At 45.8% G+C, this 24,067-nt stretch overlaps 1 long non-coding RNA gene across 1 annotated transcript in view; it reads right to left on the bottom strand.

Moving 5' to 3' along the window:
- Nucleotides 1-22,773, bottom strand: part of LOC138266253 (uncharacterized) — a 68,570-nt gene extending 45,797 nt beyond the window's left edge. The window contains exon 1 of the long non-coding RNA XR_011199487.1: nt 22,612-22,773. This is a non-coding gene — a long non-coding RNA (uncharacterized lncRNA). The remainder of the gene's footprint in view (nt 1-22,611) is intronic.
- Nucleotides 22,774-24,067: the final 1,294 nt, after the last annotated feature.

The following is a 24,067-nucleotide window of genomic DNA, read 5'->3' on the forward strand; positions in this document are numbered from 1 at the left end:
TGGAGAGCCGGAGGCACAAATGGACCGGATTGAGGTCAGTCACCTTTGAGGTAGGCTGGCTGGCGAATGTGGAGCGGTGGAAAGAGGGAGCAAAGTGTGACCCCTACAGCAAGGGCCAGGTTTATCCCCAACCTCAAGTGGAAGACCTTAAAGAGAAGCTGGTGGTCAGCGTACAATGGACATCAGCCGTTTTTCCCCATCTCATTGAAACCAGGGCTTGCTGAAGTAACTTGAGGAGTTAGGGGTCTTAAAAAAAGATGACTTTTTGCCCCTCTCACCCACAAGAAAAAAGACCAAGCTTTGGCAAAGCCAATAGAGCTTGCCTTTACGGGATCTATTGGCTTTGCAAATGTTTTTTAGCCATGTTGCAAATGGCTGAAAGTAAAGATAAAAAGCTTTATGACACAGTTTTACTTCGGACTGCAATAATCAGTGTTGAGAGGGTTTCCCAGTCCTCTGACCCCTGTGCCACTGCACCTGCTGCACCATTGAAATCATGGGTTTTCTAGAACGTTTGGCCTCTGTGCGACTGCATTTTCTACACCATTAAAACCATGACCCTAGTGCCTGCAAGGTAACTGCACTTGTAACTGCTTGTTTAGTAGTAAAATATAGCAATAGTCAGTGTTCAGTGAGTTTCCTAGACCTTTTGTTCCCTATGCCATTGCACCATTCAGATCACGACCCTAGTGTCTGCAAGGCAACTGCACTTGTGAGTGCTTGTTTACTTGTAACTTATAGCAATAATGGTGTTCTGTGGGTTTCCTAGCTATTTTGGTCCCTGTGCCACTGCATCGGCTGCACCATTCAAATCATAACCCTATTGCCTGCAAAGAAACTGCACTTGTGACTACTTGTTTAGTAGTAAACTATAGCAATAATCGGTGTTCAGTGAGTTTCCTTGAGCTTTTCGCCACTGTGCCACTGCACCTGCTGCACCATTCAAGTCATGACCTTCGTGCCTGCATGGTAGATGTGAAGATGGACTGGCCTTGTTCGGGCCACATAGTCGAAGACTGAATTAAATTAAAAGTTGGAAAGGTTGGAGCCCATTTACATTTAATGAGCTGTAAATCAAACTGTTGGATAGGTGAGAGTCCTTTACATTTCATGATGCATTAACAAATTAAATTACAAATATTGGTTACCAGTGAAACAGTTTGTGCGTAATGGGATGGGCGTCAGAAGTTTTCCTTTGACTCACTGCTTACACCCAGATGGACCACGCGTAAACCGAATCTGCGTAGTCAATAAAAATGTGACAAATACTGCCCAGAAGCAAAACGTGTGCCAGCTACGAAACCGCCTAATGCACACAGTTATCTTTATGTAGTCTGACAAAGCTACGTAGCAATACTGCAACCACATCACTGCCCCAACAACTAGGGCTCAGTAGATCTGGATGTGGCATGATGGCCAGAACTGCCTACTTTGGAGCTTGGGAACCAGGTTTGAGACTCGGCATCAACTCAACATCCTGTGATTACGGGCAAATCACTTAATTTCCCTGTGCCTACCAAAAATAAATGTGTCCTTGTGTAATATAACTGGTGCTTATGTAAACTTTGGGTGGAGTTCCTGTTACATAAAACCGGGGAAAACAAACTAGAGCTCCCAGTCCAAGCTTTACCTTCAGGCCCAAGGCATCCGACGGACAAGAACGGAGCTGGTTAGATAAGTGTAGCGGTGGGCAGTGCCAGGTGCGCAGCGCTGTGGGAGAGGTACCATCAGGCAGTGAGTGATAAATGGTGCGAACAACAGATGGAAGGGGGATGGAGAGGTGAGAGAGACTGGGGTAGTCCTGTTGTCAAGCAGAGACAGATCACTCATGGGAGAGCTGTGAACGGCCAAAGCGAGTGAAAGAGGTTGTTACTTACAGCGAGTCCTAACAGTCCTGCAGTGGTGAGACTGGAAGAATGTAGGGTGCCAAAAGGCAGGTTTAACGATGGGCACATGAAGTTATTAGTATGTTTCATAGCATTTGAAAATTGTATCATATAAAATTGGTAGGCATTTCCCACTGTAAACAAGTTACTCGTGATATGCACAGTAACAGGATTTGTATGTTTTCATAGCACTATTATGCGTAGGTTATTAGGTTGTAGCAGTGGCGTAGCGTGGGTTGTCAGCACCCGGGGCAAGGCAAGTAATTTGCCCCCCCTAACCCGGGGCAAGGCAAGTAATTTGCGCCCCCTAACCCGTGGATTTAGTCTCTTCCAAGATGTTGCGCCCGGTGCGGCCGGCCCCCCTGCACCCCCCACGCTACGCCACTGGGTTGTAGCATCACTTCAGACATTTTTGGAGCTGTCATGTTTTGTCAGATGTGAATATCCGACCCCAGAAGTAGCAGAGCAGACACAGAGGGAGGGAAAGTTACAGTAACAAGAAAAGCAAGCTCCCTCGGAAGACAGTGCCCTCAGTCTTTGAATGCCCAGTAAATGCGATGAGATAAGAAAAGGATTTACAGGCCTGTTTATTACAGAAAACGAGTTTGTGAAAGAATACTGTAAAAACGGCTTTCGTATGGGGAGGAGGTACGGACTTGAGCTGGGGAGCCTAAAGTAAATTCAGCCCGCAAACTGGAAGCAAGAAAATGTGAGTTAAAAACCACAAAGCCAATGGCAAGCGATGGGTAGAATGCAATCCCAGGTCAACTTTCTGAAACCACACACAATGTCTCTTGCATAGTTGACAGTTGCGCTGCCTGGTACCGCAACCTAAAAAGGGCCAAATAAAAGAGGACAAATGACAATTACATGCTCCTGATTAACAGTCTAATCTGGTGAAGACAAGGCAGCAGAAGGACTAGTGTCCCCATCATGCGCTGGCGATGGCGGAGGCCTGATACTGTAGGCACTGCAGGAAGTTTGCACTTTGCTGGCTCTAGGTTCCATCCAGGTAGATGGTGAGCAATGTTTTCCCCGGCAACCACCTGACAGCTGCATGTCGTGACAAAAGACATTCACCCCCCTGCATGGATGAGTGCTTGGCAGACAAAGGCATATCAGGGGATGAGAGGGAAACTCTATGCAACATTATGGGGCACTAAAATTGGACAAAAGTACTCAATGGAATCAGCACCAACTGTGGCATCAGAGGCAGCAGAGTTGGAACTGTAATGACCCTCATTATAAAGTCCAGCCTGAGCGCAGCCAACCATACGGAGGCTGGCTACCTCTACCCCTCGGCCCCCTCTTTTGCTTCACAGCACTGCAAAGGAGACAGCTCTTTTCCTGAGAGAAGTACAGCAGCAGAGAGGGCGGACACAGGATCCTAGTTGAGCCTTGCTACCTCAGTATCACATTCCAAGATATGAGGTGACACATATCAGAACATGACACTGCGCTCAAACTGGGTGGCCCTGCTGCATCAATGTAGTGTCAAAACAGAGAATGCTGAAGACAAGCTTGAACCAATACTTGCAGCTATAGCCTTCACTAGAGACTCGCTGGAACTTAAAATAGACACTATTGCAGTTGACTTGAACTTGCTGCGAGATGATCATAGGAATATTGTAGACTGTGTCATGAAAGCAGAAAATAATGTATCGAGCTTCAGCAGACTGCAGAGGTACTGCAGATCAACGATTTAACTGAAATGATACCTGAAATACAGGACAGGAGATTTGGGCGGGGGGAAAACTAGAAGGAACAATATTAGAATTGTGGGTATTTCCACTATTCTAATACAGGGCAAAAACATGATCACTTTCCTTGAACCCTAGATCCGGCAGATGGTAGTACAAGGCAAGCTAACACAGTAGTTCGGCCTGGAAAAGGCACATAGGGTCCTCGAGAGACTGCCCCCGCCCAGCAACCCCACCAACCTGTCCGTAGATAAGCCTCAACCAGATGTGCCGCATGCGGTCAATGCTCTAGAACAATTCGGGAACATCTCAGGATTGAGAGAGTCAACTGGGGCAAGTATAGAGTTTATCCTATGCACCAGTGGCAGGAGTGGCTGAACCCCCAGTAGGGAGCAAGAAATGTAAGTGGAAAACGGACAAGGTGGACTAACTGGGGGTCTTTAGCTATAGAACTTTTAGATAGGTCCTTAGGTCAGCTGTTTTAGCCATGAAAAGTCCTTTAAATTTCTGGCAAACATACCGTGAACTATCGCTGGGAGGTTCTCCGTGGCAAAAAAAGGTCACTTTACCCAGGCTACTATATCTTTTTACAATGCTATCACTCAAAATATACCCAAACAATCTTTCAGGAAATGGACTCCATTCTACCAGACATAGGGGGTCATTCTGACGCCAGGGCCAACGACCGCGGAAGCACCGCCAACAGGCTGGCGGTGCTTCCGGGGGCATTCTGACCGCAGCGGTAAAGCCGCGGTCAGAAAAGGGAAGCCGCGGTTTCCCGCCGGCTTCCCGCTGCCCCAGGGAATCCTCCACGGCGGCGCTGCAAGCAGCGCCGCCATGGGGATTCCGACCTCCTTCCCGCCAGCCTGGTTCTGGCGGTTTTCACCGCCAGAATCTGGCTGGCGGGAACGGGTGTCGTGGGGCCCCTGGGGGCCCCTGCAGTGCCCATGCCACTGGCATGGGCACTGCAGGGGCCCCCAAACAGGGCCCCACATTGATTTTCAGTGTCTGCGTGGCAGACACTGAAAATCGCGACGGGTGCAACTGCACCCGTCGCATACCAGCAACTCCGCCGGCTCCATTCGGAGCCGGCATCCTCGTTGCTGGTGCTTTCCCGCTGGGCGGGCGGGCGGGCGGCCTTTTGGCGGTCGCCCGCCCGCCCAGCAGGAAAGCCAGAATTACCGCGGCGGTCATTTGACCGCGCAGCGGTATTCTGCCGGGGGAACTTTGGCGGGGGGCCTCCGCCGAAGTTAGAATGACCCCATAATCTGGGGCCTGAATCCGTGCAGGGATGCACTGCCCAAACTGAGACTATCAGTGTCAGAAGGGGGGGCTAGCAGCCTCTGATAATGAGCTATATAAAGTTAACACCCAACCCCAGTCAGCTGCCAGATAGAAAGAGGAGAACCTCTCATGCAGAAGGGGCAAATCTTGCCCATACCCAAAATAGAAACTATAAAGCAGATTCTGTCAAACTGCGAGCCTAGAAATGAGCACAAAGATATATTGTTGACAACCAGGCAGTGCAGTTAAGAGCTTTCTTAAATAACAATTCTTATGAAGTGGCACAGAGAAATAGCAGAAGCTGATTCCATTGCTTGCTGGCAAGTACTGAGAAAGAATGCCTGTTGGACCTAGCCAGATGGATTCTAGGTATCTCTGAAAGCGGCACCGAAGAGGAGCGGAGAGTTCAGAAAGGTTTATAGTGTACTGTCCTAGAGATCAAATACAAAGTACCACTTTTATAGAAGGCCCGATGGATGAAAGCACATTAAACAAAATTATTTTTAAATGGTGAGTCAGGGTAAATCCCTACGGTATCCAGAAACGGACTCTCTCTTGGGTATGTCTAAAAACAGACATGCGGCTGCATTTTGTACAACCAGGAGCCTTCTAACCCTGCAAGTTATAGGCAATTGGAATAGCCCAGCCTTGACGCTATCAATACCTGGGCTACTGTTCTGCGTGCCTCTAGAGGTAAGATGTCAAAAAATGTCCTAATTGATCGTAGCCTAGCCAAAGCAGGCTTGTCACTGGCAGATTATCAGAGTCCAGAGATAACTCCTAAATTCTCAGCAACTGGGGGGAGGAGTGTCACATTACCCTAGCTAACTGCTGTTTGTCTACTCATCACTGACCTTCCCAAACAGTAAAAATATCTGTTTTATCAGCAATGCACTGTAGATGCCTCTTGTGCATCCAATGTAGAACAACCTACAGCCATGCAACAAAGGACAAAGCCTTGAGGCAGAATGCGCTAAGATGAGGAGCAGTAGAATATAATCAGTATATGGAATGATCACAAGGCCATGTGATTCCATAGGTCTAGTTAAGGGGGGCCATATATATGTTGAATAAAGTGGGGCTTAAAGAAGAGCCCAGTGGTACTCCAAAGACAAGCCTCTTCCTAGACGAAAAATAGGGTGCAAGCCATATCTCTTGCTGTCTTCCTTCTAGGAAGAATTTAAACCAGCACCAAGATAAACCACCAATTCCCCGCTAAGCCATCCGATGCAGTAGAACAGAGTGAGACACAGTATGGAAAACCACAGACAGATCAAGCAAAATCCCTCATCCAAAACACATTCCATCACCTGAAGAAGGGCAGTTTGAGAGCTATGTAGTGATTGCATACGATGAAGACTGTGGTTTGCCTCCAAACAGATGGAAAGATGAATATTGACAATTCTTTCCAGCATTTTAGTAACAGCCAGCAACAGAGAGATGGGAAGATAAATGGACAAAATTGCAGAATCTGCGGACGAGTTTTTTAAGAAGAGGAATAACTTTGGCCCTCTTCCAAAATGAAGGAACTTCAGCTGATTCTAACGAAGAATTAAAATGCTGTTCAAGAATTGGGGTAATATTTTCTGCAGCTAACAAATAGATCTGAAAGGCCAGGGTCAGTGGGGGAAGCTAGATTTTCATTGAAGCAGGGTTTGCTGTGTTTGCAGCAGAGAGATAGGTCCCATGTTTATCAGAGAGCACAACACAATGGATTTTGTACTTAAATATTCCACTCCCAGGGAGCCTACTACAGAAGCTGAAGAAATTAAGCTGTCATTAATTCTAAGGGTCTGCTCCATCAGGAGTAAACAAGCAGCTGTCACACAGTCATATGGAATGCTCAGTGCCCACACAAAATGCACCTTGAACTTGCTTATACACAAATCGATGATTGATTTAGCCAAACAGATTAGTGAGTATGAGTGCATAAGGATACAAAGAAATAGCCCTAATATATCTAGGAACCCAAGATTTAAGTTGATCAACTTTTAGGGTCGAGCCTGCGAGTGCATGTGCTGGCGCATGTGTCTTGCTTGCAAGACTGTTGTGTACAGTAAAGGGCTCTGAGCCCGCATATGGCTCACCATTTGTTGGTTTAAGTGGCACTCTTCCTTGCAGCCTTGTAATTCATTTAGGCACGCCTGGCATCATTTCCATTTCTCTGTGTAGAGCAAGGATCAAGTACTAATTGATTCAACTTAATTAGTGCTTGCATGCTGCTCCCAACGAGGTCAAGGTATTATTTGTTCTTTTTAACATAGTGCCCTGCAAACAGAAGGCTTGTGACTGGCAAAAATGTGCCCAACTGGCACAAAATTGCAAAGTTTTATTTTTAAAGCTATTTTGCCAAGTCGTCTTTTCTCAGTTTCTTCATATGTTTTCTTTTGTTTTTGCTTTTGGGTGCTGTTGTCACAAGATGACAATTAACCTGTTCTAAATATGCCAGACACATTGCATTGCAAATGCTTGTTTTATATGCAAATAGCCAACATGATCCCTGACAGGATTAAGGGGCTGTACCCTGAAGCGTTAGCGCAACGCCTCAGGTGCAGAGGGAGATTTGGATGTCTTCCTCATGGTATGGGGGCGCACAGAACTGAGAGGCTATTGGAAACAAATAGTAAAACCACCATTGCAGCGATTAACAGAAATATCCCACACGTATCAGTAGTGTGTCAATTCAGGCTGGTTCCTAGTTTGAAACCCATTAAGATAACAGGTGAATTCATCAACCTTGCATTGATACTAGCAAAATGCAATATCACGAAGGAAAACAGCAAAGCCCCCTAACATTCAAAGAGAGAACTAATAAAATGGGCAAAGAGCAAAAGCAGGACTCAGCACAAAGGGTTGCAAAGAGGGCTTAGAATGACACAGAAATAGTAAGGGACTCCAGAATTGCAGTAACATTTAACACAGGAGTTGGTGAGAACAAACCCACTTTATACCTGAACACTCACCGTGTTTCAGTGGGGTTAAGGTACACCCACTCCCTGTAACTGGAAAATGTGTCTGATCAATGGAGATTAATGCAACTGACTTTTCTCTCGCCCAGGGACCCTCACCTCTGCTTTCTCTTGAATACATTGTGACTGAATTGATGTAACCCTTTAGGGTCTCTCATCTGGTTAATGATGACTAGTTGTTGTTGTTTTATTCTTGATTCCTTGTTTCTTTTACTTCTGCTTTGGTACTCTGCTAAGCTGACACAGTGCTATTTAGGAGTGTGTACTTAAAGGCTAGACAGTGTTCTGATTACACAGTGCTGGTGAGGTGTTTCTGTTGGATTCGGAACAGGCTCTGTTTTATACACAGGTTGGAAATTCTCAGTACCTTAATACTCTTTACTATGCTGCTTAAACCACTGTTTATTAAACTGATACAAATATATTTTAAAATCACTCTAGACAGAAACACTCTCTCTGGCCCCCTGACCTGGTCTCTCAAGCTTGTAACCTAAGTGTTAGCCTAGACCCCAATTTGACTCTGGAACCCCAAATCACTTCTGTAGCTAAAGTTTTTTTTTCCAACTTTTTTAAGACTCTGAAACTTAAATTTCCTTTTCAGACCTGTGGCCAACGCTTTTATACAGAGTTAGACTGCGATGATTCCATAACTTCAGTCTACCATATAAGAGCATGGACAGGCTTTGATGCTTCCAAAAATATACGAGAACTTTATTCAAACTGAGAAAATCTGATCATATGTCAGCCTACAGAAACCACTTCTATGTCAACAGTTGCAAGGCACGTTCAATTTGAAAAGGCCCAAATACTAAATAAGATGCTATAATGAGAAGAAACAACAGACAGTCTAGAAATATATGCCTAAACGACAACTGAGATCAGCAAACAGGCTTGGCATCTCTAGTGCCAAATACAGACTTGAGAAATGGGGATGTAGGTCTTTCTCTATTGCGGCTCCAAACTCTGGAACGCTCCATGTCCCTAAGAGAGGAGGAAAATCGACTTGATTTGAAAGACATGGCTACTTGATACGGTATTCTGTTTATTTCCATGGGATGTGTGGTATTTGGTTGTTATTAAAGACTCTAGTATATGTGTGATGGTGCACATTACAAATGAAAAAAATAAAAATAAATGAGGAATGGTGTTCCATTACGGATAATAATATTAAGAGCTGACTGACAGCTGTGGTTGCCGCCCGAGTCATCTGGAACATGAATGCTCTTAAAAGTCCACTTTGAAGAGAAGCCCAATCTCTGCTGCTGCATGCATAGAGATTATCTTGAAATGGAGGTCCCTTTAATTGCCAGACATATGTCTAATAAAAAAAATAATAGAAAATGTGAACTGGACCCTACTTCCTGTTCCCACAATATATGTAGAAAAAAGGAAGGCGAGAGGACATTTTCAAGTAAGATATCTCACAAAAATAGAGGTGTACTAAAAGACAAGTGGCAAACTGTGACTCATTAGTCATTAATTTTGTAATGGAACCTAATAAATAATAGACCACATTGCAAAGTCTCCATTTCAGGGGTGGGGTCGCAGAGTGACCAAAGCTAATGAATATTAATTAGGCAGGTAACTATATGCCAATGACTGTGATTGGCTAAAACACACATGTGCTGGTAGTCTGCAAGGAACAACAGACAAGAATCTATGCATTTATATTCCAAAACTGGGACCTTTACGTTTTGTTTTAAGCAGCCTGTGTCCTTAAAGAAACCTGTTCTGCTTTAGGAAAGATTCCAGTTTGGGAACACATAAGCGAGTAGGCTGTGGTCCTCTAGACCACTGTCTGCTACCCCAAGGTTACAGAACATTATTTCCAAAGGGACAGCTGTTCAATAGGGCCAGCTACCTCTTTGTTAATCCGTCCCCATCTCTTTTTAGGAGGTGGTAACTGTTCAATGGTTTGTGACCACAACTGTAGCTGTAAACCATAGATACATACATGAAGAATGTTTTCCGACTCACAAAATGGACTTAGTACATAGCAAAAAAACATTTGCACTACAAACCCTGTGAGTTTGCAAATCAAAGAGTTTGCAAACCTAAAATGGCTTTATTCAGCTGGCCCTTAGTTTCAACCTCCCTTTAGCTCTTTATAGTTGCCCTTTAAAAAGCAACAGTTATGAATAGCCTCACACTGTTAAGAAAGGTTACTCGAAGGCATCTAGTGTATAATACATCAATCTTCTTCCTCCCTTAGGAATCTGAGAGAAGAGAATCGTCCAAAGATTACAGCAAGCTCTTCTGCCTTTCACAAACACCGTACTACGTTTCATAGTGAATTGGTCCCGATTGCCTTCCAAAGATGAAAGCACTTCAGCACAAACTATTTGAGTTTGTGAAATAAATGATTTCAGATGGGCATACAATCTACGAACATGTTATTCAACAGTTTGACTTCTTCCCTTTTCACAAGAAGGATTGCTTCTGGAGTTACAGCAGTGCAGAGACCCGCTTGAGCCTCCTAAAAACACAGTCAGTCTAGAACGACTGCTCCAAATCAAGGAAAGCAGCACCTTGGAGACAAGCTATACAATGACATCTTTTCATGATGTAAAAAGTTGGAAATATTTCACTGAATCCCATCAACAGTACCTGACTGCATGCGATATAACATGATATGGAATAAAAAAAATTCTAGCAGTCGCGCTAAGAATTTTTCAATTCTATTAAGGACACGGAGGCGAGGATTACGCTTCTCTTTCCATGCTTTATTTTAACAACAGCCAATGAAAACCATGGAAAGTAAAAAAAACTACATGTCCCAACACTTGTAATATCACGTGATGAACCATAGAGGAGGAAGCCTATAAAGTGTTGCACCACACCCAGCCACTCCTCTTTCTTTGTCCAAAATTCGCAACAGAAAAGTCAAAGTCTTAACATGAACTTGAAAAAGAAAATCCTGAAAATAGAAGAACTGGAATCCAACTTGACTGGAGGAAGAGCGATACCAGAACGGGCCGAACTACTTCTCGTCATTTCCTAGGAAAAAGGAAAAATTCAGGCCATAAAAACTGAATACCATAAGAAATACTTATATCAACTACTAAATAGGGTGGGATAGCACTGAAATACAGTAACTTGCACATGAACTTAATGAAATAATATGTACCACAATAAACATATACAACAGTGCAGCGGGATAATCCTCGCCTCCGTGTCCTTAATAGAATTGAAAAATTCTTAGCGCGACTGCTAGAATTTTTTTTATTCTATGTCAGGACCGGAGGCTCAGATTATGCTTGTTCAAAGCTGATTCACGACCACAGATGCAATATCAACAATAGGTTTATAATAAAATGTTTTAAAAGTCAAAGGGGAAGACCAGTCTGCTGCCTTTAAAATGTCCTCCAAACGAGAACCCAAAGACAAAGACTTCGAAGCCATAGCTCCTCTAGCAGAATGAGCTCCAAATCTAGAAATATCAATGCCTGCTTCACTCAGTACCCAATGCATCCATCTTGCAAGTGTGGCTGAGGAAACAGGATGAAATGGCTTAACTAATGAAATGAGTAACTGACCCCCCATATCAGAACGAAACTCTTCTGTACTCACCTCGTAAGCTCTAAGGCACTGCACCACACAAAGTTTGGGGTTGTCCACAAAACAAGGATAAGAAACGGTCTTCAGATTGCATTTAGTTCTATGCGAAATAGAAAAAGAGACTCCCTCAGGAGAAAAAACTCTCCCAGCCAAATCCAGAGCCCTAACATCTGAAACTTTCTTACAAGAGATTAAACATAACAACATGGTGAGTTTAGCTTACAGCTGTTTCCTAGACAAAAATCTATTAGAAGGCCAGGATTCTAAAAAATGAAGAACAATATTCACATCCCAAAGGGACGAATAACGGGGACGAGGGGGATTAGCCAATTTGATACCCCTCATTAATTTACACACAATAGGAGACTCCCCCATGGGTTTACCCTCCACTGGTAAATGACCTGCCGAAATAGCAGACCGACAATTATTGATAGATCGATACGCTAGACCTGACGCTGCTAGAGAGGAAAGGTAATTTAGGACCAGACAGCAACCTGCTGAAGAAGGAGCTGCACTCCTAGAACTACACCAAGCACTCCATCGCTTCCAAGCCGAAGCGTATCTTTTGTGAGTACTGGAGGACCAGGAACCTGCAATGAACTCGGAGGACTCTTGCGAAAGACCTGGGATGCTCCATCTTTCCCTGAAAGACGCCAAGCCATCAGGGAAAGTTGACCCGACAGGATTAATGGATGTAACAAACCCCGAGGGTCCTGGAGAAGGTTCTCCCGGAAGGGAAGAAGTATCGGATGATCGCAACTCAACTCCATCGCCAATGGGAACCATGCTTGAGATCTCCAAAGGGGAGTCACCAGGACTAACTCCGCTTGCTGACGTCTGATCTGAGCCAAAACCCTGGGTATCATTAAGAAAGGAGGAAAAGCATAACTCTGTTCTTGAGACCAGTCCTGAAGAAACGCATTCGTCTTTGATGCCTCCGGATCTGGTCTCCAACTGAAAAAATGTTTTATCTGCTGGTTGAGGCGAGACGCAAACAGGTCGATTGAAAAAGGACCCCACCGCGCAGAAAGAGTTCTGAAAACTCTGGGATGTAACCTCCAATCGCTGAAGTCTCTCAGATGATGAGAGTTGAAGTCGGCCACCAAGTTGTTGGCCCCAGGCAGGTACTTCGCCACAACTGAAATCCTGTGTTGAAGGCACAAATGCCAGAACTCCTTGGCTATCTCCGCTAGGATGCGGGAGCGAGTTCCCCCCAGCTTGTTGACATATCTCACTGCCGAGATATTGTCCATGCGAAGGAGAATACAACAATTCGCTCTGATGGGAGAGAGACTCTTGATTGCAAACGAGCCGGCTAGGTGTTCCAAACAATTGATGTGGAGATTCAACTCTGTGCTGGACCATCTGCCTCCCGTGGACACTGAGCCGCACCGGGCTCCCCAGCCCCAACGACTGGCGTCGGACTCTATCACTACGTCCGGGTAAGAACTGAAGATGGCTCTGCCGTTCCAGGCTTCCATATGATCCAGCCACCAACTCATCTCTGCACGGGACTCCTCTGAAAGGGGAACCTGATCCGCATAACGGAGGCCTTTCTGAAGATGAGATATCGTCAAACGTTGAAGGGCTCGGTAATGCAAGGGACCCAGAAATATTGCCTGAATCGAAGAAGAAAGCAGGCCCACCATGCGGGCGATCGCCCTCAATGATACAGTCTGTTTGGATAATAGAGACCTCAACTCTCTCGTGATCGAATGAATCTTCCCGGGGGGAAGAATCAATAGAGACTGCATCGAGTCTATCTGGAAACCCAGAAAATCTATCCGATGAGAGGGAACCAGAATGGATTTTTGGGCATTGATTATAAAACCCAGACTCTGAAGCAGAGACACCGAACATTCCAGATGAGACAACAGCAGGTCTCGATCCTGGGCCATGATCAGAATGTCGTCTAGATAAATTATTAACCTGACCCCTTGGGAGCGAAGGAATTCCATGACTGGGCGCATTACCTTCGTGAAACACCAAGGGGCAGAAGACAGACCAAAGGGGAGAACTTTGTATTCGTAATAATCGGTCTCCCAACAGAACTGGAGAAATCTCCGATGCGGAGGAAAAATAGGAATGGTCAGGTAAGCGTCCTTTAGATCTAAACGGACTAACCAGTCTCCCTCTTCGAGAACGTCTCTGAGCAAATGGATGCCCTCCATCTTGGAATGACGATATAGTAAAAAAACTTTGAAGTCTTTTAAGTTTAGAACCAGGCGAGAACCGCCACCCTTCTTGTCTACTAGAAACACTGGGCTGACAAAGCCTGAAGGGTGATGAGAAACCCTGACAACGGCGCCCTTCTTTACTAGAGCTGAAATTTCTGCGGAAATGAGACTGTGTTCTTGAAGGGAAAAATATACCTGCCTGGGAAGGCATTGTTGATACGGGGACTTGTAAAATTCTAGCTTGAACCCCTGCACGGTCTCTAAGACCCAAGCATCTGAGGAAATCAGACGCCAAGCCTCCAAAAAATTCTGAGTTCTGCCCCCCAACATTATCTCTGAACTTACAATCAAGCTCACCTGTGGCTCCCGACTCCTGGGAGAAAGATTGTTGGCCTTTGGATCTCCCCCTGCGGAATCTGCCCCGACCATATCTTGGTCTCGACGGGCAGAATGTAGAAGAGGAGGAGTCGTCCTCCTGAAAACCCCCTCTTCCTTGCTGGTAGAAGCCACAATGAGGGCCTTGTTGATTGAAGCAGCCGAAGGCACACCCCCTGTAGCATCCGGCCCCTCTAAAAAGTGGACGTAGCACTCTCCGGATGGATCCCTGTGCCTTGTCCAGGCTGGCGTAAGTGGAAACGAACTTGGAAAGTTCCTTCATAAAGGGGGACCCAAACAGCAAACCCTGGGCCACTGGGCCTGATTCAGATGCAGCGAGGTCCGCCAACTTGGGGTCTAGCTTCATCAACACAGATCTGCGGCGTTCAGAAGATATAGCGCAGTTGGCATTGCCCAAAAAGCAAAGAGCTCTCTGAGCCCAACCTACTAGAATGTCCGGGTTGATAGGCTCACCCGACTCTTTGGCCTGAAAGGCCAACTCTAGAATCTTAGTTAGAGGACCGGAAATGTCCAACAGCTTATCCTGGCATCCGCGCCAGGCACGATCAATACCCTTCTTTGGGTCCTATGCGGATTTCTTGAGGAAAGTGACCAGAGTAGGATCTAACTCGGGGGTCTCAGTAACTTTGGAGGGGAAATCTGGTCTGGGACACTCAGACCTCAGCCTAGAACGAATATCCTTATCGAAGCTGTGTCTAATGTGGGCTTCCACATAATCCGCCACCTCAGGGGGTGGTAACCACAGTGAAGATCTGGGGTGCACGATGTCCTCTGGTTCGAAAGTCAGAACCTTAGGGGTAGGAGCCTCCTGGTGATGAGCTTTCTTCTTGCGTTTATGCGGTGGAACATCACCCTACTCGGAGGAGTGCTCAGATGAAGAAGAAGAAGCTGGGTCACTAACAGCTTTCTTTTGGGATCCCGCATTATAGTCATGTTCCCTTGCCATGTTTCTTATAAGGGATTCAAAGTCCGCAGCATGCGGGTTAGAAGTTTGCTTAACAGCCTGGGTGCTCGCTGAAAGGGAAGATTCCCCAATGGGTTGGGCGCCCGCTAGGGCTACCCAGCCCTGTTGTTCCACCAAACCCAAGAGATGGTGTTTGATGGGCTGAATGGCTTGAGCTAAAGCCTGATTGACTGAGTGACGCACTCCTGCGTCAAGAGCATATACTAAGTCCTGGTCAAAAGATCCAGCAGTATCATCCAGATAGTAAAATTCTTCGGCTTGGTCATCATAGGGCAGAGAAAACAATCAGATTAGGATGTGCAGGGAGCTGCCCTGTGAAGGGGTTAATAAACCCTTGAAACCAGGCCCAACCTGAATAGTGATTAGTTCAACCCCAGTGTCCAGGCACTGGGGCATAGTCGGGGAGCAGAGCCGGTGAAGAGAAAACAATTAATTTAATAGCGCAGCTGCGCTTGTTCTTTGAAGAGGCAGGACCTCTGATGAAAGCGCTCAACGAGCGTGAAGGATTCCAAGATAAAAATCAGCGCGCTCCGGCACGAGCGCTAAAAGCAGGGAAACCCCCTGGGGCAAAGTACATCGAAGACTTGGCCCGGCAGATCTAGCGCTCGGGCTCGAGTAATTACAGGCCCCCCGGGGCAGGAAACATGCACGCGGCTTCGCGTTGCAGGCAAAGAAGAAAGAAAAGCTCCGGAGAGGCGTGCACAGGGACAGTGCCACTCCGGATAACGCGCTCACGTAGAGCGTGTGTAATAAAACCATAAAATTAAATAAAATAATAACTTCTTAACCGGCATTAAGAGAGGACTGCGCTGGAAGCGCGAGTCCTCGCTCCCCTGCTCCCACTCCACACGAATGAAAAGCGATCCAAACGGACGTTTTACAACGAGGGGAAAACCCGCTCCAAACACATTACATTTATATATACGATTAGGAAAGAAAAAATATATCACTTAACTGGCTGCGAAGCAGCAAAGAAAGAGGAGTGGCTGGGTGTGGTGCAACACTTTATAGGCTTCCTCCTCTATGGTTCATCACGTGATATTACAAGTGTTGGGACATGTAGTTTTTTACTTTAAATGGTTTTCATTGGCTGCTGTTAAAATAAAGCATGGAAAGAGAAGCATAATCTGAGCCTCCGGTCCTGACATAGAATCAATCGTCAAGCAGAGCTAGATGAGGAGTGTAGTGCATTCTACAAAAGGAGGATAGTGCGCTATAAAAGTTCTTAGGTAACCTAAATAAGCCGCATTGCAGCATGTGTTACAGAGAAATCCTGAATGAGCTGTACACCTTACCAGGATGCACTTTAACATGTACATTCTCTATCTCTTTCTACATTGCGCTAGATTTGAAGAATTCTGAGTCACGTAGTGGAATAAGCCGAGGACATGTAACCCAATATTTATATTTGCATTCCTGTGGAAAACCACTTCCTTTTTCAAATAAACCAGGAAGTGGAAATATATTTAAAAACACTCTAGACAGAAAAACTCTCTCTGCCCCCCTGCCCTTTCATACAATTTAATTTTCACATCAAAGCTTCCAAAAGTGAGAAAACACATTTATTTAATTTATTATGTCGTCACCCTTTCTGGGTTAGTGAGCTTATCTGTTCCAGACATGTCCAGTTTCATCACTGTTTATGAATTTGCCACATCCCCATTTCTAATATTGATGTCAGGCCTGAACAAGAAATGCACATTGGGACCAATGAAGAGGTGACGACAGCCTAGAGATCACAGACACTTATGATGACTGAGAAGGATGTGACTCTATAGCTCCTGCTCGCATGTACCTCTGGGGTAGACGCAAATACTCCTCTAGTCCTATCTCAAAATAGCTTGGGCTGTAATACGGGTCAAGTCGCAGGACAGGAACTCTAGGAAGCAAAAATCCTGGATAGCAGGAGCTTTGTGGGAATGCAGGAATTTAAAATTCATCACTTGCGGGGTTTCATTCTTAACTACCCAAGCCTCTATAAGCTGACACTTTAGGGAGTCCACACCAATCATCCAGGTATGTTAAACATGTCTTCCATGTTTGAGCTTTTTGGGGCCTGGAAATGGCCTTGGGTCAGATTCCTGACCATTAGCCCAAAAACCGTATAATTTCATTGCCTACTCTGCAACTCTTCACTTAGCTAAATACACAGGAGTTCCCATACGGCACCAAAGTCAATGACAACACCTACCTGAATAATTTAATAACAACAGTAGACCCGCCACCATAATGACGACTGTACAAAGTATTTCTAGTGCTCTACAGTGCCTACATGAGTTGGCTTCTCAGCTTTTCTAGGGTAGACACCATCTGTTAAGAACTGGGTGGCCTTCCTCTATCCCTCACTCCTTCTAACCCATGGCAAGGTAAGGGGTTGCCTTGACAGGTTGGCTGTTTTTTAATGATGAGCTCTGGTGGTTTGGCACTGCCTTCAATGAGTTGCTCATTTGTCACTCTTGGACAGACACAGAATAAAACACCATGCTGATAAAGGCATAATTCCATTGTCATCCCTGTTAATAAGCCTCACAGGATGCTGATCCACGTAGGCATCTCATCTGAAAAGACATTGCAATTGTTTAACTACTTCACTACTAAAGAAACTACACCTAGCGGGGCTCCTGGCTAGCCCTACTGTAGCCTCCTTACTAGGCCATGTGGTGAACGACAGGGGCTCCTGGCTAGCCCTACTGTAGCCTCCTTACTAGGCCATGTGGTGAACGACATTAGCATCTCATCCAATAGATGTGCAATCAGCCATCTTCTCAGGCCTCTACTTTCCTCCCTGTGTAAAGCTATGCTCTTGCTGCCGGACCACTACTCGATCACCTTAAACAAGTGTTGGTGAGAAGGAGTAATTGTTAGTTTCCATGGGTTTTATGGCCAACAACAGTGCTAGATCCAGAAATCTCTACCCTGCCTTCACTTCTGTGGGCTCCAATGGTTTGATCATCTGTTGATCCTGGGTAGATTCTACCTAAACGGTTGGTTTAACTGTGTCTACAATTGGATGCTCATCCGTCGCTCCTGGGTAGACCTCACATAATACTCCTGGGTGGTTTAACAGTTTCTACAGGTTGCTCATCTGCTACCCCATTGTAGACCCTTTTAATACTCCTTAGAAGTTTAACAGCACCTCCAGTAGGTCACCCTTTTGTCTCTTTAGGACAGACTCCACATAATACAGTTTGGTGGTTTAACCGTGCCGCTGATGGGGATACTAATCTGCCATTCATTGGTAGAGTCCAAGTAATACTATTAGTGGTTAAACGGTGCCCAATAGGTTACTCAGCTGTCTCAACTAGGCAGACAACCTTTAATACACCTGATGCACATCAACTGTGTTTTTTATATGCTACTGCCCACCAAAAATAAGTCCAATACATGCCTGTGCAGCTCCAGTTAGTCTCTTTCTTTTCTGCAACACCCATGTTTACAAGCAGAAATATGCAATGCACCATGTGCCCACTAAGCCGTGAAATCACACACACATCATAATCAGCATGTCCCATTGAGGTCAATCCATAAACAACACTGTTAGGAAGGGAATGTCCATTGCAAGGTATACAGTTGTGATCCCCTGCCCTGACTACTTGAATGTGAATATCTAGTATCCTGTTTCTTTTATTTCAGCCTTATCGTCATGCCAATCTAGTGTGAGCACCTACGACCAGGCCTGCCCATTATTGTGAATAAGGTCTTGCGCTTGTCCTGTGACCTGAAGGGGCATGCCAAGTGCACCCAGATTTGTTTGACAGAGGACTACCGGTTCCCGTCATGAGTTTAGCATGAATAGCGGTGGTGGCAGTCCACAACGTTCTGTGAATCCATAGTTGTGACCAGCTTTTTTTCTATATCTGTGTTAGTACAGGGGAAGGATAGTGGCACACTTGTGTAAATTTACCCCTCTATGTGCTAATCAACGCTCTGGTGCTAACATCCCAAGTGTATGTTGTTTGTACTTGTTTATGTGGCCTGTGTGGTACATTCATTGTGTGTATTGGTGAGCCAGAGTCATGGAAGGCCTGTGGGTTCCATATTGAAAGCTCCAGGCTTGTCCCTGTGCACAAGATGCAAGTGAGGTTCTTTTCCCAGACAGAAGTGTATTGCTGACATTCCTGAAGTTGGAGAGAGATGACTTAGACACTGAAGAGGGGAAAGAGGCGACAGGGCTTCTTTCAAAATACAATCAGGTTTTTTTGCTGAGAGCTGAGATAAATGTTCCTGTAGCACTACCATTTGGTAAATAATGTGGAAGATGGTTTGGATTGTAATTGCTGTTGTTCAGGATGAGAGGAGTCCTTCGGGTGTGATAATTCGCTCTGTCTTTTTCTCAGTCACTGTTAATGTGGCTGTTGAAGAGCTGATTGGTGCAGAAAGCTCAAACATCTTTATGCCTCTGTTGTGAGTCCTCCAGGCTGGAAGTCACTCAGCACAAAGGCTGTGTTGGAGAAAATCTAAAGAGGACAGGTAAAAAGAGATTCAACCCTTAAAGTGCAACAGAGAATTCAGATTCTCTGATTGTCTAACCTGAATAAAAGTGGGAGCCACTGACCCACTTGTTGTGCCAGTTCCAAGTGCTTTTTCCCCCAAAGAACGGGGCACTTTGCAGAGTACTTGGAGGATTGCTGTGCAACCAGCTCTTGTGTCTGCCATACAACCAGCTTCTCTGAGGATGCAGGACATTACCTGTACTCTGACCTTGCTGCAAGATGCTGAGTCGCTGGCCTGAAGTACCTTGAAGCCAACATTCTGCTGAGAGAGGGAAGGAGCATGCCAACCCAGCTGAGGTGTGACTGACTTGAAGCTTTCGAACAGCCTGACCCCCAGCGCTATGTGGGTTCGCTGGCTGAAAGAAGCTTGGGAGAGTGATTTGTGTGCCCGAGGCTTGTGGGCAGCAGCTCTCTGTGTGGGACAGTTCCAGAAAAAATAGGGGTCAGTGGTCATCTCTCTTTTTAGAGTTTTTTTTTTATGGAGCACAAACTCCACCTCAAGGTATGTGAGCGATTTACATGAGCACCAGTTACATTACACAGGGCCACAATCATTTTCTTTATGCATGGGGAGATTAAGCGATTTGCCCAAAATCACAGGCTGTTGAGCCGATGCCAAGACTTTAACCTGGTTCCTCAGTTCCAATGTCTGCAGATCCTGCCATAATACCACACTCACACCTGAGGCAGAGTGTGGGGCTGAGAAGTTGTGCCCGAAGCAATGATGGTGCCACCAAAAAGCTATGTCCAAAGCATATCACACAACCTTCTTCCAAGACTGTCCAATGAATGCCATACTGCTGCTCCTGAGACCCTGTTGTGGCCACCCTCACACCACTGTGACCTTTCCCTCGAAGGCCTTCTGCTGTCCCTCATTGGCAACCCAGAATAGGGTCCATCGTGCACCAGAGTCAGTGAGGATGTTGCATGCCGGCTCCGCTGTCTCATTATTGCCGCTCTCATCTGGACTCCAGCTAGAACTTCCAGCCAGTGTATCTCCTCCCAGAAGCAGGACTGATGCAAAACTCATGACATAAGAAGCCAGGATACAGTCTCTGAGGCACGAATTGCGGTGACAATACAATAGCAAACACTTGCTAAGAACTGAGTTGCAACACTGGCCTCTGCATAATCTGCACCTCAACCTTCATACATGCCTCAAAGCCCCAGAAAGAGGAGAGACCTACTTAGTCCTGCCAAGGGAATGGGATGCCCAAGAGAGGTGTGGAGTGGAGCAGAATACAAGGTGAAGTAACCCAAGCACGGATATAGAATTGTAACTGTTAACTGTGCTATGAAATATTGCATTTTTAATGTGTACAATACTTTCTTTTTGCAAAGTAAGCACCAGGTTGGGCGAGCAATTATTGTGCAGCTGTGTGATTGTTTAGTTCTGAAATTGAGTACAGGAGTACTCAACTATCTCTCCTGTGTAGAGGCCCCCTTTAATACTCCTGATGCACCTCAACTGTGAATTTTATGTGCTACTGCCCACTTAGAATAAAGATTATACTTGCATGAGCAGCTCCATCTAGTCTTACTCTTTTCTGCAACACCCATGTTTTACAAGCATCACTACCTCCCCCAGAAGCCTCTGACTGCTCACCATCACTACCACTGAGTGTCAAGTGCTGAAGGGGTAGTACTTGACCCAGTATGTAGAGCCATAGTAGGGCAGATCCCCGCACATCGGAGACAAACTACCCCAGCTCTCATAGCCTCTTGCCCTGGGCCACGGACCACACTAAATGGGTCTGACAAACACAATTAAAGCCATGCACTCTGAAGCTAGATTAAAATCTGAGCATTTTACAAGCTCATCAGCTGTATAAAGTACTACCTAAATAATGCAAATGGCCCACCCAGAAAGACACTTTGGCCCTCATTACGACCCTGGCGGACGGCGGTATTTTGGAGAAGAGTACTGCCAACAGGCTGGAGGTACTCTTCCCCCAAATCTGACATTGGCGGTTTGGCGTCCGCCAGGGCGGTAACAGCCGCCGGGCTAGAGACTTCAGTCTCCAGCCAGGCGGCCGTCACTGTCCCACCCGCGGGATTATGACCATGCCTACCGCCATGGTTTTCGTGGCTTCCTTATGCCACGAAAACCATGGCGGTAGGCACTATCAGTGACAGGGAATTCCTTCCCTGTCACTAATAGGGGTCTCCCCCGAGTCCTCCCCAACCCTCCCCCTCCCACTCTAGACCCCCCACGACATACATGCACATTCACGCACCATCATACACATTCACACACATATCCACACACACTGACATACATACACGCACCCACACATTCAGACAACCAGACCATACACGCACACTCACAACCATGCATGCACACACGCATTCCACACGCGACACACTCGCATGCACGCACACGCAGAAATACACCTCCACCCCCACACACACAACACCCCCTCCCCCTTCCCCTGTCAGAGCACCTGACTTACCTGATTGCAGGGGGTCCTCCAGCAGCAGATGGGGCGCTGCTGCCAGCAGCTGCATCCGCCAGCAGAATACCACCAGGCCGTATCATGGGTCATGATATGGTCTGCGGTGGTCTACTGGCGTGGCACTGGTGCTGGCAGCAGCGCCACCTTACCGCCGTCTGCCACCATGGACGCATCCAGAATTCCGAAATCCTTCTAGGGGAATTCCAGCTACGGTCATAATATGGCGAACGGTAGGTAGCCGCGGCGATGGTGTTTTCGCAGCCGTCTTGCAAGTGGTATGGAAATCACTATCTAAATACTCATGATGTAACAATAGGGTGGCAATAATTAATATGATTTTTGAAAATGCTCAAAATGTAAAATTAATAAAATAACATAAAAAGTCCTGGAAAAAAAAGTGGCAAATTACATACAACGTCCAGATTAAAATGAGAAAATATTACCCCCACCAAAGTGCAGCAGACCTCATCTATGTGCAGGGTAGCTTTCCCCTCAGTTATATGGGCTGAAGAGGACACCCTGTGGTGAAGTAGCTTTATGCTGCCTGATGCTGCTTTGCACACAGCAAAGCTTCATGTAGTGCTAGAATAGGGAGGTCAAGCTTTAGCACCCGTCAACAGGTACGTCGATTTCTCAACCTGACTTCCAAATGTGCACTCGAGATTTGTGCCCCTTCAACAAATCTTGAAAATTACCAGCCATCTGGCTTCGAAGTATCATCGTCTTACCATCTATGCGGCAGCAGAACACATGTTCTTCTCCTCTTGATAGGTACAGTTACAATAAGCATGCGGAGAAAGGCAAAGAGCGACGCGCAGCACACAATTGAACCACTTTTCCTCGACTGGAAGGAATTATGTAGTCTGCTCATTACAACTCCCCTTAGGGCTGTCCTACAGCGTCACCTACGTCCAAGCACCATAAAGCATGAATGAAACACCACACTGAATGACAGGCTTCAGTGCTCTGACAAGAGGGCGCAAACGCAACGGCCATCTTGCATCGACACGTTCAATACAGAAAATGTACTATCCGTGTAAAATCATACTTTTAATTGCACTCCATTACCGATTTTATTTATAGCATGTACTTTCCGTTTTCACATTTTTTATACAGCGGTGCGTATATAAAAAGTGACACTGGATTGAGAGCTCGAATATGGTGATTACAAATTCTGCTGGAGTATCTATCCTAAGCAGTTCATGTAGATGTTAGGCATAAGGTGGTGAAAGGCAGGATAAATGCTTTCCAATGAAAGGACGAGACGACCAAGTTGTCTGGTAGTCCATCAGATGTGTGCGAAGACGGGCGGCCATCTTGGAATGGCGAGATGCTGAACAACCAGACAGCATGGCCCTTCAAATTCATTGTCACTACCGTGCATTTGGGAATTTAAAAAAATACTAAGTTTGAAACCTCTGGCTCAAAACCAGAATTATTGTTCGATTTTTTTAGTTCTTAGACATAACAAGTTGACTGGAAAACATTTCAGTGCGAACTTAAACCCTTGACTACTAAGGATACCCACTGCCATAGCCGATACATTTCCCAGGCCAGTGCGTGGCCAGGTAGGCCAATACCGGTTTCTCTTAGAATCCTGACACTTGTAGTCTTACTTAACCAAGTATAAAAGCAGTATTCAAAAAAGAAAAAAAACGCATTGACTAGTTGCACATGGACACAGAAAACTTGGTAGTCATGCAATGATGTGTCCTTTTTATGTCTTGCCTACCAGGAAACACGAGCAGTTGGTTGCATAAGTTCTATTGTGAACTTACAATGCTCTTGGAGCCTGCCCATTGCTTACCATTGGTTGGATTTATTGTTGCTTTCAAAACCTTGCTTTATTTGTTGCTTTGTTTGGACTCGCTTTCTTCTGCTGCGTTTGTCCCTCCCCTGCAGCATAGCTCTTTAATGGTGTCCTTTTACTGCTTACGTTTCAGGAACTATCTTATTCTTTTTGGTGAAGCACTCCATGAGAGTGCATCTGTTTTCCAGCTGCCCCACTTGTGTACTTCTGCCCCCCCGCAGCACTCCATGTTGCTCTTTCTCACCTGTGTGCTTCTCTACCACACCCTTCTGTGTTGTGCTTACCCCTGTTTGCCTCTCCTTCCCACAGCCCCCTCTCTTGCTTTCTAGCACATGTGCTTTTTCCCCTGAGTACTGCAAAAAGAACAAATGATG

This window comes from Pleurodeles waltl, chromosome 11 (genome assembly GCF_031143425.1).
Source record: "Pleurodeles waltl isolate 20211129_DDA chromosome 11, aPleWal1.hap1.20221129, whole genome shotgun sequence".
Lineage (NCBI taxonomy): Eukaryota > Metazoa > Chordata > Amphibia > Caudata > Salamandridae > Pleurodeles > Pleurodeles waltl.